Below are 18393 nucleotides of genomic sequence, written 5' to 3'. Positions count from 1 at the left end.
TTTAGCTGCCAAAAGCAGTTGGAATTGAGCCTAAACAGTGTGGTAAGTCTTTAGGTGATGGCTATTGTGTCTGTTTGACCTCTTCCAAATGTCTGTGCTGGCAATAAAAAGAAAAAGTTTCCAATATAAATAGCTAGAGAATAAAAACAATTTGCCTGTAATGTGAACAAACCTACAGCACCTGGTGTTCCCATGTGGTCTCCCACCCAAGTACTATCCAGGCCCAACACTGCTTAGCTTCCAAGAACAGACGAGATTGGGCTTATCCAATGTGGTATGGCTGTAGGTGAAATACAGGCACTTTTTTGCCCTCTTCTACTTCTATCACCAGGTAAGCTAATAAAAAAGTTTCCTAACTGTATTGGCTTACTGAAAAAAATCATGTGTTGGTAATGTAAAAAGACCTACAGGACATGATATTAGCAGGGGGTCTTAAATTAAACTACTAAACAGGCTCAACACTGTTTAGCTGCCAAAAGCAGTTGGAATTGGGCCTAAACAGTGTGGTAAGTATTTAGGTGATGGTTATTGTGTCTGTTTGACCTCTTCCAAATGTCTGTACTGGCAATAAAAAGAAAAAGTTTCCAATTTAAATAGCTAGAGAATAAAAACAATTTGCCAGTAATGTGAAAAAACCTACAGCACCTGGTGTTCCCATGTGGTCTCCCACCCAAGTACTAACCAGGCCCAACACTGCTTAGCTTCCAAGATCAGACGAGATTGGGCCTATCCAATGTGGTATGGCTGTAGGTGAGTTAAAAGCACTTTTTTGCCCACTTCTACTTCTATCACCAGGTAAGCTAATACAAAAGTTTCCTAACTGTATTGGCTTACTGAAAAAAATCATGTGTTGGTAATGTAAAAAGACCTACAGGACATGATATTAGCAGGGGGTCTAAAATTAAACTACTAAAGAGGCTCAACACTGTTTAGCTGCCAAAAGCAGTTGGAATTGGGCCTAAACAGTGTGGTAAGTCTTTAGGTGATGGCTATTGTGTCTGTTTGACCTCTTCCAAATGTCTGTGCTGGCAATAAAAAGAAAAAGTTTCCTATTTAAATAGCTAGAGAATAAAAACAATTTGCCAGTAATGTGAAAAAACCTACAGCACCTGGTGTTCCCATGTGGTCTCCCACCCAAGTACTAACCAGGCCCAACACTGCTTAGCTTCCAAGATCAGACGAGATTGGGCCTATCCAATGTGGTATGGCTGTAGGTGAGTTAAAGGCACTTTTTTGCCCTCTTCTACTTCTATAACCAGGTAAGCTAATACAAAAGTTTCCTAACTGTATTGGCTTACTGAAAAAAATCATGTGTTGGTAATGTAAAAAGACCTACAGGACATGATATTAGCAGGGGGTCTTAAATTAAACTACAAAAGAGGCTCAACACTGTTTAGCTGCCAAAAGCAGTTGGAATTGAGCCTAAACAGTGTGGTAAGTCTTTAGGTGATGGCTATTGTGTCTGTTTGACCTCTTCCAAATGTCTGTGCTGGCAATAAAAAGAAAAAGTTTCCAATATAAATAGCTAGAGAATAAAAACAATTTGCCTGTAATGTGAAAAAACCTACAGCACCTGGTGTTCCCATGTGGTCTCCCACCCAAGTACTAACCAGGCCCAACACTGCTTAGCTTCCAAGAACAGACGAGATTGGGCTTATCCAATGTGGTATGGCTGTAGGTGAAATACAGGCACTTTTTTGCCCTCTTCTACTTCTATCACCAGGTAAGCTAATAAAAAAGTTTCCTAACTGTATTGGCTTACTGAAAAAAATCATGTGTTGGTAATGTAAAAAGACCTACAGGACATGATATTAGCAGGGGGTCTTAAATTAAACTACTAAACAGGCTCAACACTGTTTAGCTGCCAAAAGCAGTTGGAATTGGGCCTAAACAGTGTGGTAAGTATTTAGGTGATGGTTATTGTGTCTGTTTGACCTCTTCCAAATGTCTGTACTGGCAATAAAAAGAAAAAGTTTCCAATTTAAATAGCTAGAGAATAAAAACAATTTGCCTGTAATGTGAAAAAACCTACAGCACCTGGTGTTCCCATGTGGTCTCCCACCCAAGTACTAACCAGGCCCAACACTACTTAGCTTCCAAGATCAGACGAGATTGGGCCTATCCAATGTGGTATGTCTGTAGGTGAGATACAGGCACTTTTTTGCCCTCTTCTACTTCTATCACCAGGTAAGCTAATAAAAAAGTTTCCTAACTGTATTGGCTTACTGAAAAAAATCATGTGTTGGTAATGTAAAAAGACCTACAGGACATGATATTAGCAGGGGGTCTTAAATTAAACTACTAAAGAGGCTCAACACTGTTTAGCTGCCAAAAGCAGTTGGAATTGGGCCTAAACAGTGTGGTAAGTCGGTACTTATGTAGTATCTGGGCTGCCGATTTCTAAATCGGGTCGAATCGGGCACATCGCATCGCATCGCATGCGACCATCGATGCGATGCGATGCGATGCGATGACCCGATTTTTCCATAGGAATCAATGTTAAAATGGACTGAGTCCATTTTAACATGGAATTCAATGGGAAAAAGGGGTCCTTTTCATACCCCTACTATCCAAGTGGGCATGGAGTTGGATATAAACCTGTGGCGAGCGTAGCGAGCCACCGAGCCCGAAGCGTGGCGAGCGAAGCGTGCCCCGCGAGGGGACTGTATTCTGCGTCCCCTCGCGGGGCTCGCTACGCTCGCCACGCTTCGGGCTCGGTGGCTCGCTACGCTCGCCACAAGTTTATATCCAACTCCATGCCCACTTGGATAGTAGGGGTATGAAAAGGACCCCTTTTTCCCATTGAATTCCATGTTAAAATGGACTCAGTCCATTTTAACATTGATTCCTATGGAAAAATCGGGTCATCGCATCCGATGGTCGCATGCGATGCGATGCGATGCCTTAACTTAAGGCATACAATCAAAAAATCGGCAGCCCAGATACTACATAAGTACCGGTAAGTCTTTAGGTGATGGCTATTGTGTCTGTTTGACCTCTTCCACATGTCTGTGCTGGCAATAAAAAGAAAAAGTTTCCTATTTAAATAGCTAGAGAATAAAAACAATTTGCCAGTAATGTGAAAAAACCTACAGCACCTGGTGTTCCCATGTGGTCTCCCACCCAAGTACTAACCAGGCCCAACACTGCTTAGCTTCCAAGATCAGACGAGATTGGGCCTATCCAATGTGGTATGGCTGTAGGTGAGTTAAAGGCACTTTTTTGCCCTCTTCTACTTCTATCACCAGGTAAGCTAATACAAAAGTTTCCTAACTGTATTGGCTTACTGAAAAAAATCATGTGTTGGTAATGTAAAAAGACCTACAGGACATGATATTAGCAGGGGGTCTTAAATTAAACTACAAAAGAGGCTCAACACTGTTTAGCTGCCAAAAGCAGTTGGAATTGAGCCTAAACAGTGTGGTAAGTCTTTAGGTGATGGCTATTGTGTCTGTTTGACCTCTTCCAAATGTCTGTGCTGGCAATAAAAAGAAAAAGTTTCCAATATAAAAAGCTAGAGAATAAAAACAATTTGCCTGTAATGTGAAAAAACCTACAGCACCTGGTGTTCCCATGTGGTCTCCCACTCAACTACTAACCAGGCCCAACACTGCTTAGCTTCCAAGAACAGACGAGATTGGGCTTATCCAATGTGGTATGGCTGTAGGTGAAATACAGGCACTTTTTTGCCCTCTTCTACTTCTATCACCAGGTAAGCTAATAAAAAAGTTTCCTAACTGTATTGGCTTACTGAAAAAAATCATGTGTTGGTAATGTAAAAAGACCTACAGGACATGATATTAGCAGGGGGTCTTAAATTAAACTACTAAACAGGCTCAACACTGTTTAGCTGCCAAAAGCAGTTGGAATTGGGCCTAAACAGTGTGGTAAGTATTTAGGTGATGGTTATTGTGTCTGTTTGACCTCTTCCAAATGTCTGTACTGGCAATAAAAAGAAAAAGTTTCCAATTTAAATAGCTAGAGAATAAAAACAATTTGCCTGTAATGTGAAAAAACCTACAGCACCTGGTGTTCCCATGTGGTCTGCCACCCAAGTACTAACCAGGCCCAACACTGCTTAGCTTCCAAGATCAGACAAGATTGGGCCTATCCAATGTGGTATGTCTGTAGGTGAGATACAGGAACATTTTTGCCCTCTTCTACTTCTATCACCAGGTAAGCTAATAAAAAAGTTTCCTAACTGTATTGGCTTACTGAAAAAAAGCATGTGTTGGTAATGTAAAAAGACCTACAGGACATGATATTAGCAGGGGGTCTTAAATTAAACTACTAAAGAGGCTCAACACTGTTTAGCTGCCAAAAGCAGTTGGAATTGGGCCTAAACAGTGTGGTAAGTCTTTAGGTGATGGCTATTGTGTCTGTTTGACCTCTTCCAAATGTCTGTGCTGGCAATAAAAAGAAAAAGTTTCCTATTTAAATAGCTAGAGAATAAAAACAATTTGCCAGTAATGTGAAAAAACCTACAGCACCTGGTGTTCCCATGTGGTCTCCCACCCAAGTACTAACCAGGCCCAACACTGCTTAGCTTCCAAGATCAGACGAGATTGGGCCTATCCAATGTGGTATGGCTGTAGGTGAGCTAAACTCACTTTTTTGCCCTCTTCTACTTCTATCACCAGGTAAGCTAATACAAAAGTTTCCTAACTGTATTGGCTTACTGAAAAAAATCATGTGTTGGTAATGTAAAAAGACCTACAGGACATGATATTAGCAGGGGGTCTTAAATTAAACTACAAAAGAGGCTCAACACTGTTTAGCTGCCAAAAGCAGTTGGAATTGAGCCTAAACAGTGTGGTAAGTCTTTAGGTGATGGCTATTGTGTCTGTTTGACCTCTTCCAAATGTCTGTGCTGGCAATAAAAAGAAAAAGTTTCCAATATAAATAGCTAGAGAATAAAAACAATTTGCCTGTAATGTGAAAAAACCTACAGCACCTGGTGTTCCCATGTGGTCTCCCACCCAAGTACTAACCAGGCCCAACACTGCTTAGCTTCCAAGAACAGACGAGATTGGGCTTATCCAATGTGGTATGGCTGTAGGTGAAATACAGGCACTTTTTTGCCCTCTTCTACTTCTATCACCAGGTAAGCTAATAAAAAAGTTTCCTAACTGTATTGGCTTACTGAAAAAAATCATGTGTTGGTAATGTAAAAAGACCTACAGGACATGATATTAGCAGGGGGTCTTAAATTAAACTACTAAACAGGCTCAACACTGTTTAGCTGCCAAAAGCAGTTGGAATTGGGCCTAAACAGTGTGGTAAGTATTTAGGTGATGGTTATTGTGTCTGTTTGACCTCTTCCAAATGTCTGTACTGGCAATAAAAAGAAAAAGTTTCCAATTTAAATAGCTAGAGAATAAAAACAATTTGCCTGTAATGTGAAAAAACCTACAGCACCTGGTGTTCCCATGTGGTCTCCCACCCAAGTACTAACCAGGCCCAACACTGCTTAGCTTCCAAGATCAGACAAGATTGGGCCTATCCAATGTGGTATGTCTGTAAGTGAGATACAGGCACTTTTTTGCCCTCTTCTACTTCTATCACCAGGTAAGCTAATAAAAAAGTTTCCTAACTGTATTGGCTTACTGAAAAAAAGCATGTGTTGGTAATGTAAAAAGACCTACAGGACATGATATTAGCAGGGGGTCTTAAATTAAACTACTAAAGAGGCTCAACACTGTTTAGCTGCCAAAAGCAGTTGGAATTGGGCCTAAACAGTGTGGTAAGTCTTTAGGTGATGGCTATTGTGTCTGTTTGACCTCTTCCAAATGTCTGTGCTGGCAAGAAAAAGAAAAAGTTTCCAATTTAAATAGCTAGAGAATAAAAACAATTTGCCAGTTATGTGAAAAAACCTACAGCACCTGGTGTTCCAAGGTGGTCTCCCACCCAAGTACTAACCAGGCCCAACACTGCTTAGTTTCCAAGATCAGACAAGATTGGGCCTATCCAATGTGGTATGGCTGTATGTGAAATACAGGCACTTTTTTGCCCACTTCTACTTCTATCACCAGGTAAGCTAATAAAAAAGTTTCCTAACTGTATTGGCTTACTTAAAAAAAATCATGTGTTGGTAATGTAAAAAGTCCTACAGGACATGATATTAGCAGGGGGTCTTAAATTAAACTACTAAACAGGCTCAACACTGTTTAGCTGCCAAAAGCAGTTGGAATTGGGCCTAAACAGTGTGGTAAGTCTTTAGGTGATGGCTATTGTGTCTGTTTGACCTCTTCCAAATGTCTGTACTGGCAATAAAAAGAAAAAGTTTCAAATTGAAATAGCTAGAGAATAAAAACAATTTGCCAGTAATGTGAAAAAAACCTACAGCACCTGGTGTTCCCATGTGGTCTCCCACCCAAGTACTAACCAGGCCCAACACTGCTTAGCTTCCAAGATCAGACGAGATTGGGCCTATCCAATGTGGTATGGCTGTAGGTGAGTTAAAAGCACTTTTTTGCCCTCTTCTACTTCTATCACCAGGTAAGCTAATACAAAAGTTTCCTAACTGTATTGGCTTACTGAAAAAAATCATGTGTTGGTAATGTAAAAAGACCTACAGGACATGATATTAGCAGGGGGTCTTAAATTAAACTACAAAAGAGGCTCAACACTGTTTAGCTGCAAAAAGCAGTTGGAATTGAGCCTAAACAGTGTGGTAAGTCTTTAGGTGATGGCTATTGTGTCTGTTTGACCTCTTCCAAATGTCTGTGCTGGCAAGAAAAAGAAAAAGTTTCCAATTTAAATAGCTAGAGAATAAAAACAATTTGCCAGTAATGTGAAAAAACCTACAGCACCTGGTGTTCCAAGGTGGTCTCCCACCCAAGTACTAACCAGGCCCAACACTGCTTAGTTTCCAAGATCAGACAAGATTGGGCCTATCCAATGTGGTATGGCTGTATGTGAAATACAGGCACTTTTTTGCCCACTTCTACTTCTATCACCAGGTAAGCTAATAAAAAAGTTTCCTAACTGTATTGGCTTACTTAAAAAAAATCATGTGTTGGTAATGTAAAAAGTCCTACAGGACATGATATTAGCAGGGGGTCTTAAATTAAACTACTAAACAGGCTCAACACTGTTTAGCTGCCAAAAGCAGTTGGAATTGGGCCTAAACAGTGTGGTAAGTCTTTAGGTGATGGCTATTGTGTCTGTTTGACCTCTTCCAAATGTCTGTACTGGCAATAAAAAGAAAAAGTTTCAAATTGAAATAGCTAGAGAATAAAAACAATTTGCCAGTAATGTGAAAAAAACCTACAGCACCTGGTGTTCCCATGTGGTCTCCCACCCAAGTACTAACCAGGCCCAACACTGCTTAGCTTCCAAGATCAGACGAGATTGGGCCTATCCAATGTGGTATGGCTGTAGGTGAGTTAAAAGCACTTTTTTGCCCTCTTCTACTTCTATCACCAGGTAAGCTAATACAAAAGTTTCCTAACTGTATTGGCTTACTGAAAAAAATCATGTGTTGGTAATGTAAAAAGACCTACAGGACATGATATTAGCAGGGGGTCTTAAATTAAACTACAAAAGAGGCTCAACACTGTTTAGCTGCAAAAAGCAGTTGGAATTGAGCCTAAACAGTGTGGTAAGTCTTTAGGTGATGGCTATTGTGTCTGTTTGACCTCTTCCAAATGTCTGTGCTGGCAAGAAAAAGAAAAAGTTTCCAATTTAAATAGCTAGAGAATAAAAACAATTTGCCAGTAATGTGAAAAAACCTACAGCACCTGGTGTTCCAAGGTGGTCTCCCACCCAAGTACTAACCAGGCCCAACACTGCTTAGTTTCCAAGATCAGACAAGATTGGGCCTATCCAATGTGGTATGGCTGTATGTGAAATACAGGCACTTTTTTGCCCACTTCTACTTCTATCACCAGGTAAGCTAATAAAAAAGTTTCCTAACTGTATTGGCTTACTTAAAAAAAATCATGTGTTGGTAATGTAAAAAGTCCTACAGGACATGATATTAGCAGGGGGTCTTAAATTAAACTACTAAACAGGCTCAACACTGTTTAGCTGCCAAAAGCAGTTGGAATTGGGCCTAAACAGTGTGGTAAGTCTTTAGGTGATGGCTATTGTGTCTGTTTGACCTCTTCCAAATGTCTGTGCTGGCAATAAAAAGAAAAAGTTTCCAATTTAAATAGCTAGAGAATAAAAACAATTTGCCTGTAATGTGAAAAAACCTACAGCACCTGGTGTTCCCATGTGGTCTCCCACCCAAGTACTAACTAGGCCCAACACTGCTTAGCTTCCAAGATCAGACGAGATTGGGCCTATCCAATGTGGTATGACTGTAGTTGAGATACAGGCACTTTTTTGCCCTCTTCTACTTCTATCACAAGGTAAGCTAATAAAAAAGTTTCCTAACTGTATTGGCTTACTGAAAAAAATCATGTGTTGGTAATGTAAAAAGACCTACAGGACATGATATTAGCAGGGGGTTTTAAATTAAACTACAAAAGAGGCTCAACACTGTTTAGCTGCCAAAAGCAGTTGGAATTGGGCCTAAACAGTGTGGTAAGTCTTTAGGTGATGGCTATTGTGTCTGTTTGACCTCTTCCAAATGTCTGTACTGGCAATAAAAAGAAAAAGTTTCCAATTAAAATAGCTAGAGAATAAAAACAATTTGCCTGTAATGTGAAAAAACCTACAGCACCTGGTGTTCCCATGTCGTCTCCCACCCAAGTACTAACCATGCCCAACACTGCTTAGATTTCAAGATCAGACGAGATTGGGCCTATCCAATGTGGTATGGCTGTAGGTGAGATACAGGCACTTTTTTGCCCTCTTCTACTTCTATCACCAGGTAAGCTAATAAAAAAGTTTCCTAACTGTATTGGCTTACTGAAAAAAATCATGTGTTGGTAATGTAAAAAGACCTACAGGACATGATATTAGCAGGGGGTCTTAAATTAAACTACTAAAGAGGCTCAACACTGTTTAGCTGCCAAAAGCAGTTGGAATTGGGCCTAAACAGTGTGGTAAGACTTTAGGTGATGGCTATTGTGTCTGTTTGACCTCTTCCAAATGTCTGTACTGGCAATAAAAAGAAAAAGTTTCAAATTGAAATAGCTAGAGAATAAAAACAATTTGCCAGTAATGTGAAAAAACCTACAGCACCTGGTGTTCCCATGTGGTCTCCCACCCAAGTACTAACCAGGCCCAACACTGCTTAGCTTCCAAGATCAGACGAGATTGGGCCTATCCAATGTGGTATGGCTGTAGGTGAGTTAAAAGCACTTTTTTGCCCTCTTCTACTTCTATCACCAGGTAAGCTAATACAAAAGTTTCCTAACTGTATTGGCTTACTGAAAAAAATCATGTGTTGGTAATGTAAAAAGACCTACAGGACATGATATTAGCAGGGGGTCTTAAATTAAACTACAAAAGAGGCTCAACACTGTTTAGCTGCAAAAAGCAGTTGGAATTGAGCCTAAACAGTGTGGTAAGTCTTTAGGTGATGGCTATTGTGTCTGTTTGACCTCTTCCAAATGTCTGTGCTGGCAAGAAAAAGAAAAAGTTTCCAATTTAAATAGCTAGAGAATAAAAACAATTTGCCAGTAATGTGAAAAAACCTACAGCACCTGGTGTTCCCAGGTGGTCTCCCACCCAAGTACTAACCAGGCCCAACACTGCTTAGTTTCCAAGATCAGACAAGATTGGGCCTATCCAATGTGGTATGACTGTAGTTGAGATACAGGTACTTTTTTGCCCTCTTCTACTTCTATCACAAGGTAAGCTAATAAAAAAGTTTCCTAACTGTATTGGCTTACTGAAAAAAATCATGTGTTGGTAATGTAAAAAGACCTACAGGACATGATATTAGCAGGGGGTTTTAAATTAAACTACAAAAGAGGCTCAACACTGTTTAGCTGCCAAAAGCAGTTGGAATTGGGCCTAAACAGTGTGGTAAGTCTTTAGGTGATGGCTATTGTGTCTGTTTGACCTCTTCCAAATGTCTGTACTGGCAATAAAAAGAAAAAGTTTCCAATTAAAATAGCTAGAGAATAAAAACAATTTGCCTGTAATGTGAAAAAACCTACAGCACCTGGTGTTCCCATGTCGTCTCCCACCCAAGTACTAACCATGCCCAACACTGCTTAGATTTCAAGATCAGACGAGATTGGGCCTATCCAATGTGGTATGGCTGTAGGTGAGATACAGGCACTTTTTTGCCCTCTTCTACTTCTATCACCAGGTAAGCTAATAAAAAAGTTTCCTAACTGTATTGGCTTACTGAAAAAAATCATGTGTTGGTAATGTAAAAAGACCTACAGGACATGATATTAGCAGGGGGTCTTAAATTAAACTACTAAAGAGGCTCAACACTGTTTAGCTGCCAAAAGCAGTTGGAATTGGGCCTAAACAGTGTGGTAAGACTTTAGGTGATGGCTATTGTGTCTGTTTGACCTCTTCCAAATGTCTGTACTGGCAATAAAAAGAAAAAGTTTCAAATTGAAATAGCTAGAGAATAAAAACAATTTGCCAGTAATGTGAAAAAACCTACAGCACCTGGTGTTCCCATGTGGTCTCCCACCCAAGTACTAACCAGGCCCAACACTGCTTAGCTTCCAAGATCAGACGAGATTGGGCCTATCCAATGTGGTATGGCTGTAGGTGAGTTAAAAGCACTTTTTTGCCCTCTTCTACTTCTATCACCAGGTAAGCTAATACAAAAGTTTCCTAACTGTATTGGCTTACTGAAAAAAATCATGTGTTGGTAATGTAAAAAGACCTACAGGACATGATATTAGCAGGGGGTCTTAAATTAAACTACAAAAGAGGCTCAACACTGTTTAGCTGCAAAAAGCAGTTGGAATTGAGCCTAAACAGTGTGGTAAGTCTTTAGGTGATGGCTATTGTGTCTGTTTGACCTCTTCCAAATGTCTGTGCTGGCAAGAAAAAGAAAAAGTTTCCAATTTAAATAGCTAGAGAATAAAAACAATTTGCCAGTAATGTGAAAAAACCTACAGCACCTGGTGTTCCCAGGTGGTCTCCCACCCAAGTACTAACCAGGCCCAACACTGCTTAGTTTCCAAGATCAGACAAGATTGGGCCTATCCAATGTGGTATGACTGTAGTTGAGATACAGGTACTTTTTTGCCCTCTTCTACTTCTATCACAAGGTAAGCTAATAAAAAAGTTTCCTAACTGTATTGGCTTACTGAAAAAAATCATGTGTTGGTAATGTAAAAAGACCTACAGGACGGGGGGCGTGGCCTGGCCAGGGAAGAGGAAAGCTGTATCCTCACAAAGCTCTTGACCCATAGCCCTTAAAACCAGCGATAATTACCCCCTGCTGAACACCCCTACTCCATCCGAATTCACAGTATTATATACACAGCAGTGGGATCAGACTGGGAACGGCTGCGGAGTCGGGAGACCCGTTTTACGGGTCTCTGCGGATTGCGGCCTAGTCCCCCTTCAAGCCGGGACCTCGATTAGGCAGCCCACCCGCCGCCGGAGCTCCGCAGCGTGGATCGCGGGAAGAAAGCCCCAGGGACGGAGCCCGGACATTGCCTGGACTGCCAGGGGACCCCTGGTGCTGCCAGACCCCTTCCCGACCCCCTGGACCACTCACCCGGACGGTAGGCAGAGCCTGGGTCCCAAACAGTGTTGGCGGCGGCCATCTTGGATCGCGGGGACGCCGGCAGAAGCGCTCCCCAGCTACCCTCCAGTCCCACCTCTGCAGCCCAGAAATCGGGTGCTCCCCTTGGGTTCCACAGGGCCCTCTGATGTAGCCCAGCACCAACAGACAGGGCGCCCATCGCTGCAAGAGGCAGCAAGCGGCGGCCATATTGGTTGGGGCAGACACAGCATAAAGCACTAACATCTAAGTGCGGCGGCCATATTGGTTGGGGCAGAGGTAAGATATACCTGCCCTGCACAGCAGCTAGCAGCACCAGCCCACTGTACTCTACAGCTCCCCCCTCTGCTGCAGACACACCTGGGCACTTTCACACTCCACAGCCCAGAAGGTGATGTCTCTGTAAAGACCTCAGAGGAAGAAGAGAAGCGATACACCATATACTTGGGGATCACCCCCCCTAACTGACTCCAAATCCTTCTGAGGGGCACAGATTCTAGTTACCTACACCTGCAGAGAGAGGGAGTCTATGTAAGCATCCCTAATACCCCTCCACTGTAAGCGTGTCACTGTACTTTTCCCCCCTATTGGCGGATCAGAGCCCATACAGCAGAGAAGTGAGGCTGACTGCGCTGGTGCTGAGGTCACTTGTTGTAGCAGGCTCAGTCGGAGGAAATAAGAAGTGTTATATAATTGGGAATACGGTACGTCCCTCTCCTATGTACTGAATCTCCCAACCATGCTACTATAACACGCATAAGTTCCCCCACCTTCTCTCAGAATTAAGGGAATGACATAGTCTCGCCTCTGCCAGCGGAGCCTTCTAACGTTAAGTTTGAATAGTGGAATCATCTCTTAGCCTAATAGGTCACTTAATATGCCATCCAAACGCAGCAAGACCCCAAAACCAAATCCACAAATTGCTTTCTTCAAACCTCCCTCCCAACACTCACGACCTAAAGACGTGGCCCTTCCTTCTACTCCCACAACTTCTCAATACACGTCTCCCATGGCAGCCCCCGTGGCTTCGCCTGTAGCACGCCCCGCTGGGGATTCCATGGGTGATGGGGACGCCTTAACTGTAGGCACAATGAAGCTGCTTCTGTCCCAATTTAAAGATGATGTTACTGCCGAGTTCCGTGCCACCCTGCAAGCCTGCCAGCACTCGATCGACGACCTGGGTGGTCGCACTAACCACTTGGAAACCAAGATGGAGGAAGTCGTGGGGTCACACAATTGCTTGTTGGACTCTCATGGTGAACTTGAGGCGGAGGTACGATCATTACGGGACAAGGTAACAGACCTAGAAGACAGATCGCGACGTAACAACCTCAAGCTGCGTGGCATCCCTGAAACCGTGTCGAATAGTAGCTTGCATGACTATGCTTTGAGCATCTTCAAGGAGCTCCTGCCAAACGCCTCCGCCTCAACTCTGCTTATCGATCGGATCCACCGATTGCCTAAGGCCAGGGCGGCTCCGGATAATGCGCCTCGTGATGTCCTGCTGCGGATGCATTACTTCCACACAAAGGAATCCTTGCTCAAAGCTGCGAGACCATCATCTGATACCGCCACAGCACTCGGAGAAATTCAACTCTTTGGTGACCTGTCTGCAGCGACGCTCTTGAAACGCAGATCACTTAAACCCATCACAGTGGCCCTCCAGAAAGCAAATATCCCTTACCGATGGGGATTCCCCACTAAACTGTTAGTGTTCCACGAAGGCTCCAATGTCCCCATAAGCAATGTTGAAGAAGGCCTGAGGACACTCCAGTCATGGAACATTACTGACCCCAGCTCTACTGGCTCCCCCAACCACAGACTTCAGCAGGACTGGTCTGCGGTGGGGTAGGGGGTAAGCCATGCACATTTTCTCGTTCTAACTGTTGTAGTTTTGCATTATACTGTCTCAAAATCTGAGTTTACCCATACGTGAGATAGAGTGCCTTGTCAAATGTTGAGACATTTATGTATGCATTTTTGTTAAAAAAGTTAGAAGTTGGGACGTTACCTATACATTCAGTCTTGACCTACAATTGATGACTGCTCTTGTTCTCATAGTTATAATATTTACAAGGCTATGGTTTCATTTCCCGTTAGTGTTACGTTTGTTATACTTTAGAAGGTGGGAGGTCAGCCGCTACCCCCCCACTCAATGTACACAGCCGCCTTGGTATGGCGACTGGTAAGGATCTCAAGTGAGATCGATTTAGTTCTGTATTCACTTTTTATTTTTCTTCCCTCATGTCTTCCCAATTTTTCTCTGTGTCAGTTTTCTATTATAACATCAGGTATAGTTATTTGTACACCAGAACCCCTCAGCAAGGTGAAAGCCATCTTCATCCTAAAAAATGGTTAACGTAGTATCCATAAATGCAAAGGGCTTGAACTCCCCCCATAAAAGGAAAGTGGCCCTGAACTATTTTCATAAGCTTAAAGCGCAGGTAGTGGCGGTCCAAGAGACACACTTCCAAAAGCACAATCCCCCCCTCTTCACCAACTCCAGATATCCCCATTGTTATATGGCTAACGGCCCCACGAAAAAGGCTGGAGTAGCTATACTTATTGCCCAGAACTGTGCGTTTCAGCTCTCCTCTCGATATGAGGACCCTGAAGGGAGGTACTTGATACTTGTTGGCCTCCTGGATAATGTTGAGACCACCTTGGTCTCGTGTTATGCACCTAATACTAAACAAATTGCATTCTGCAGAAATTTCTGTAGAACCCTCCAACAGCATATCAGAGGGGCCCTGATGATACTCGGAGATTTTAACATGGTTCTTGACCCCACTGTTGACCGCTCACACCCCACACGCTCCCTTCATCAGTCTTTACCCCAAGACCCTTCCTCTAAGTTCCGCCAGCTTCTAGCCGAATATGTACTGTTTGATGCATGGCGATCCAAGCATCCATCAGTAAGAGATTACACCTTTTATTCTCATGTACACCGGTCTTATTCCAGAATAGATATGGCATTAGTAGATAGAGTGACGCTTGCATCCATCAGCAAGATTGATATCTTGCCAATATCCTGGTCAGATCACTCCCCGCTTATGATAGTCTGGGAAGTTAGTAAACGCACGATTGCCCCGGGCTCCTGGAGGTTAGGTACCCATCTTCTCACTAGACCCGACACTCGCCAGGCCATATCAGATTCACTAGATCTTTATATTGACACCAACTCCCCCTCAGATACGTCTATTTTCACACATTGGTGTTCCCTGAAGGCGGTGATCAGAGGCTCCGCAATTCAAGTAGCTGCTAGACTAAAGCGTCAATATAAACAACGCCTAGACTCGGCTGAAAGAAAAGCTGCCACATTAGAAAAAGCCCACAAGGCAGATCCCCATAATAAATCCCTGTTTAGACGACTTCTAGATGCACGAGATGCGGTCAACTCATTTGCCCTCAATGAAGTTCACCGTAACATTCAAAGGCTCAATCAGAGATACTATACCCTTGGAAACAGGGCAAGCCGCCTATTAGCCCGCAAATTAAGGGGGCGGAGAGCCAAGGAACGCATACATGCGATCTACACCTCCAAGGGAGTTAAAGTTGTTGATCCCGTCACCATAGCCGATACTTTTGCGGAATATTATTCACAATTGTACAACTTGAAGGATGACCCCAACACGCCTCAACCAACTTTAACCAACATAAACAAGTTTCTAGATAAACTAGATCTCCCCTCTATTGACCCGGAGACCTGTAGTGCACTTAGTTCTCCTTGGACACTAGGTGAAGTTGAAGCCGCAATAGAGTCTCTCCCCTTAGATAAAGCCCCAGGCCCAGACGGCTACCCCTCTAATTTCTTCAAAACGTTTAAACCCACCATTGCACCAGCTCTTTTATCAGTATTTAATGAAGCCTCTCACTCCTCCTCTTTCCCAAGGGAGATGCTGGAGGCTCGAATTGTCACCATACTGAAACCAGGCAAACCGCCTACAGCGGTGCAAAATTATCGCCCCATAGCACTGTTGAACACGGATATTAAAATATTCGCTAAGTTGATAGCCAACAGACTATCACCATTATTACCCAACCTAATCAACCAGGACCAAGTAGGCTTTGTGCTAGGAAGACAAGCGTCTGACAATACCCGTAGGGTTATCAATGTAATGGAACACTGTCAATCGCAAGGCTTACCACTGCTAATCCTCTCCCTAGACGCTGAAAAAGCCTTTGACAGGCTTAATTGGGGATATATGAAGGCCACCCTACGACGGTTTGGGTTTGCGGATAAAATATTACAATCCATCTTCGCATTATACTCCTCACCATCGGCCTCAGTGTTCACCAATGGCTGCTCCTCCTCCGCATTTAATATTACAAATGGAACACGCCAGGGCTGCCCCTTATCACCCCTGATGTTTGCATTGGCCATCGAGCCCCTGGCGGAGTGCATTAGATCCACGCGATCTATAGTGGGGCCCGAGATAGGCACAATCTCCCACAAGATCAGCCTCTTTGCTGATGACATCTTACTATGCATACTAGAGCCCGAAACTTCCCTTACACATTTACACCATATTCTAGACTCGTACACAGATATCTCTTATTACAAGCTAAACACGACAAAAACCGAGGCCCTTCCAATTAATGTCTTGGGGGATGCCCTTAGACGCCTGAAAGAAAAATACAAATATTCTTGGCAATCCAAATCAATTAAATACCTGGGGGTGAATCTTTCTAGAGAAAGTGACTTGATGAGCTGCAACTATGACCCATTATTTGGTGCATTCGAAAAGATTATCAAAGATTGGATGATGCAAGAGATCTCCTGGGTTGGCCGGGTGGCGGCGGCGAAAATGGTTTTACTTCCCAAACTAATGTACTTATTTCGTACCATCCCCAGACCTTTCCCTAAAACCCTGTGTAACAAATTCAACCGCCTAATATCTAAGTATATCTGGGGTGGGGCTAGACCGAGATTAGCTAGGTCAACCCTGACTGCAGCCAAAAATATGGGGGGAGTAGCATACCCGGACCTGGAGAAATACCACTCGGCATGTATGCTTAGCCAAGTCAGGGACTGGTTTTCCCAGGATGCTCCCAAACCGTGGGTATCCATAGAGCGAAATGCTGCATCTCCCTTCTCCCTATCAGACCTACCCTGGTTGCCCAATACTCTGGCTATCGGGGGAGTAAAGAGATGTAGGGCAATCCAAACGACCTTGGCGGCTTGGCACAGCCTGATTTCCTGTACTAAGGATACGATATTGCCTGCTCCGCAGCTGTCCCTCCACGCAATAGCCCTCACTATTCAGGATCTACAGTTCAATACATGGCAGGATTTGGGCCTTCAGACCATACAGGATGTCCTCTTAGATGGGGATGTGGCCCCCTTCTCCTACCTCCAATCTAAACACCAAATCCCGCGACAGGTCTTTTTTAAGTACCTTCAGCTACGGAATTGGTTACAGAAGTACATGCCAAAAACTGCAGCACAGATTGGTCTCCCTAAAATATTAACTTTTCTCCTCACGTCCCAATCTACAAAAGGGAACATCTCTAGGTGGTACCAGCATCTACTCAGCGTAGTGCAGAAAGCGAAGTTTCCTGCACAGGTTAAATGGGAAAAAGACCTCCCCAATACTTTCAATGAGGGGATTTGGGAAGCCATCTTCCAGACATGTTTTAAGCTCTCCAGATGTATAAATCACTCAGAAATGTATTATAAATTAATTCACAGATTATATTATACCCCGGAGCAGTTACATAAAATATGGCCTGATGTTTCATCTGGATGCTGGAGGAACTGTGGTATGGTAGGAGATATCTTACATGTTTTTTGGCTCTGCCCAGCAATTCAACCGCTATGGTGCGAGGTATTCACACTCATCTCAAAGATATTGGGAGTAGAGTTTCCAATGGACCCCCTTCTGGCTCTATTTCATTACCTCCCCAACGAAATGGCCGGAGGAGACAAATACCTCCTGGGCCATATCCTGATAGCCACAAAGGCCTCCATAGCCCAGCTGTGGAAATCAGCAGAAATCCCCAATATATTAGCGATTGAAAATAAAGTACATAAACACTTTGTCTTTGAAACATCTGATTGCAAGGGTTCTCCCCTGACCTCTTCTATGCACACGAGGTGGCTTAAGTGGACCATATATAGGGAAAACTCAGGCCGCCCCAGTACACGATATAGTCCGGTCAACCTATCTTCCCTTAGATCTCCTAGCGCGTGCTCAAGTACCTCTGCCATGTAATTGATCTTCCTACTGCTATGTAGTGCATTATTAAATTGATGATGTAGCATTGTATACCTGATGTATTCCCTTCCCCAAACCCTCCCTACCCAGTCTTTCTTCTTTTTGTACCCCCCCCCTCTCTAACAGCTTCCATATGTGTTTAATAATATCATGTGTTGTTACCTTATTAAAAAAATTCTCAATAAAAATTTAATATGAAAAAAAAAAAAAAAGACCTACAGGACATGATATTAGCAGGGGGTTTTAAATTAAACTACAAAAGAGGCTCAACACTGTTTAGCTGCCAAAAGCAGTTGGAATTGGGCCTAAACAGTGTGGTAAGTCTTTAGGTGATGGCTATTATGTCTGTTTGACCTCTTCCAAATGTCTGTACTGGCAATAAAAAGAAAAGGTTTCCAATTTAAATAGCTAGAGAATAAAAACAATTTGCCAGTAATGTGAAAAAACCTACAGCACCTGGTGTTCCCATGTGGTCTCCCACCCAAGTACTAACCAGGCCCAACACTGCTTAGCTTCCAAGATCAAACAAGATTGGGCCTATCCAATGTGGTATGGCTGTAGGTGAGATACAGG

The 18393-nt window shown here is 43.1% G+C and overlaps 17 non-coding genes and 7 pseudogenes across 17 annotated transcripts; all 24 read right to left on the bottom strand.

The window, feature by feature from the left end:
• Positions 1–169: 169 nt before the first annotated feature.
• On the bottom strand, positions 170–288 carry LOC146015257 (5S ribosomal RNA). Its single transcript, XR_014448184.1, has one exon. It is a non-coding gene; the product is annotated as a 5S ribosomal RNA (ribosomal RNA).
• A 345-nt stretch (positions 289–633) lies between these two features.
• Positions 634–752, bottom strand: LOC146012940 (5S ribosomal RNA). Its single transcript, XR_014445932.1, has one exon. It is a non-coding gene; the product is annotated as a 5S ribosomal RNA (ribosomal RNA).
• A 345-nt stretch (positions 753–1097) lies between these two features.
• Positions 1098–1216, bottom strand: LOC146012939 (5S ribosomal RNA). Its single transcript, XR_014445931.1, has one exon. It is a non-coding gene; the product is annotated as a 5S ribosomal RNA (ribosomal RNA).
• A 345-nt stretch (positions 1217–1561) lies between these two features.
• On the bottom strand, positions 1562–1680 carry LOC146014977 (5S ribosomal RNA). Its single transcript, XR_014447914.1, has one exon. It is a non-coding gene; the product is annotated as a 5S ribosomal RNA (ribosomal RNA).
• Positions 1681–2025: 345 nt separating this feature from the next.
• LOC146017364 (5S ribosomal RNA) lies at positions 2026–2144 on the bottom strand. The gene has a single exon (XR_014450239.1). It is a non-coding gene; the product is annotated as a 5S ribosomal RNA (ribosomal RNA).
• A 942-nt stretch (positions 2145–3086) lies between these two features.
• On the bottom strand, positions 3087–3205 carry LOC146012938 (5S ribosomal RNA). The gene has a single exon (XR_014445930.1). It is a non-coding gene; the product is annotated as a 5S ribosomal RNA (ribosomal RNA).
• Positions 3206–3550: 345 nt separating this feature from the next.
• Positions 3551–3669, bottom strand: LOC146017457 (5S ribosomal RNA). The gene has a single exon (XR_014450327.1). It is a non-coding gene; the product is annotated as a 5S ribosomal RNA (ribosomal RNA).
• A 345-nt stretch (positions 3670–4014) lies between these two features.
• LOC146011145 (5S ribosomal RNA) lies at positions 4015–4133 on the bottom strand (annotated as a pseudogene).
• Positions 4134–4478: 345 nt separating this feature from the next.
• On the bottom strand, positions 4479–4597 carry LOC146012937 (5S ribosomal RNA). The gene has a single exon (XR_014445929.1). It is a non-coding gene; the product is annotated as a 5S ribosomal RNA (ribosomal RNA).
• Positions 4598–4942: 345 nt separating this feature from the next.
• On the bottom strand, positions 4943–5061 carry LOC146014976 (5S ribosomal RNA). The gene has a single exon (XR_014447913.1). It is a non-coding gene; the product is annotated as a 5S ribosomal RNA (ribosomal RNA).
• A 345-nt stretch (positions 5062–5406) lies between these two features.
• On the bottom strand, positions 5407–5525 carry LOC146010813 (5S ribosomal RNA; annotated as a pseudogene).
• A 345-nt stretch (positions 5526–5870) lies between these two features.
• On the bottom strand, positions 5871–5989 carry LOC146010675 (5S ribosomal RNA; annotated as a pseudogene).
• A 347-nt stretch (positions 5990–6336) lies between these two features.
• LOC146012935 (5S ribosomal RNA) lies at positions 6337–6455 on the bottom strand. The gene has a single exon (XR_014445927.1). It is a non-coding gene; the product is annotated as a 5S ribosomal RNA (ribosomal RNA).
• Positions 6456–6800: 345 nt separating this feature from the next.
• Positions 6801–6919, bottom strand: LOC146010674 (5S ribosomal RNA; annotated as a pseudogene).
• Positions 6920–7266: 347 nt separating this feature from the next.
• LOC146012934 (5S ribosomal RNA) lies at positions 7267–7385 on the bottom strand. The gene has a single exon (XR_014445926.1). It is a non-coding gene; the product is annotated as a 5S ribosomal RNA (ribosomal RNA).
• A 345-nt stretch (positions 7386–7730) lies between these two features.
• Positions 7731–7849, bottom strand: LOC146010673 (5S ribosomal RNA; annotated as a pseudogene).
• A 346-nt stretch (positions 7850–8195) lies between these two features.
• On the bottom strand, positions 8196–8314 carry LOC146017627 (5S ribosomal RNA). The gene has a single exon (XR_014450493.1). It is a non-coding gene; the product is annotated as a 5S ribosomal RNA (ribosomal RNA).
• Positions 8315–8659: 345 nt separating this feature from the next.
• LOC146011125 (5S ribosomal RNA) lies at positions 8660–8778 on the bottom strand (annotated as a pseudogene).
• A 345-nt stretch (positions 8779–9123) lies between these two features.
• LOC146012933 (5S ribosomal RNA) lies at positions 9124–9242 on the bottom strand. The gene has a single exon (XR_014445925.1). It is a non-coding gene; the product is annotated as a 5S ribosomal RNA (ribosomal RNA).
• A 345-nt stretch (positions 9243–9587) lies between these two features.
• On the bottom strand, positions 9588–9706 carry LOC146017443 (5S ribosomal RNA). Its single transcript, XR_014450314.1, has one exon. It is a non-coding gene; the product is annotated as a 5S ribosomal RNA (ribosomal RNA).
• A 345-nt stretch (positions 9707–10051) lies between these two features.
• Positions 10052–10170, bottom strand: LOC146011124 (5S ribosomal RNA; annotated as a pseudogene).
• A 345-nt stretch (positions 10171–10515) lies between these two features.
• On the bottom strand, positions 10516–10634 carry LOC146012932 (5S ribosomal RNA). The gene has a single exon (XR_014445924.1). It is a non-coding gene; the product is annotated as a 5S ribosomal RNA (ribosomal RNA).
• A 345-nt stretch (positions 10635–10979) lies between these two features.
• Positions 10980–11098, bottom strand: LOC146017442 (5S ribosomal RNA). Its single transcript, XR_014450313.1, has one exon. It is a non-coding gene; the product is annotated as a 5S ribosomal RNA (ribosomal RNA).
• Positions 11099–18264: 7166 nt separating this feature from the next.
• On the bottom strand, positions 18265–18383 carry LOC146016474 (5S ribosomal RNA). The gene has a single exon (XR_014449366.1). It is a non-coding gene; the product is annotated as a 5S ribosomal RNA (ribosomal RNA).
• Between the last annotated feature and the right edge of the window lie 10 nt (positions 18384–18393).

The sequence above is a fragment of the Crinia signifera genome, chromosome 6 (genome assembly GCF_055691185.1).
Source record: "Crinia signifera chromosome 6, ASM5569118v1, whole genome shotgun sequence".
NCBI lineage: Eukaryota > Metazoa > Chordata > Amphibia > Anura > Myobatrachidae > Crinia > Crinia signifera.
This window is presented reverse-complemented; position numbering and strand designations above follow the sequence as displayed.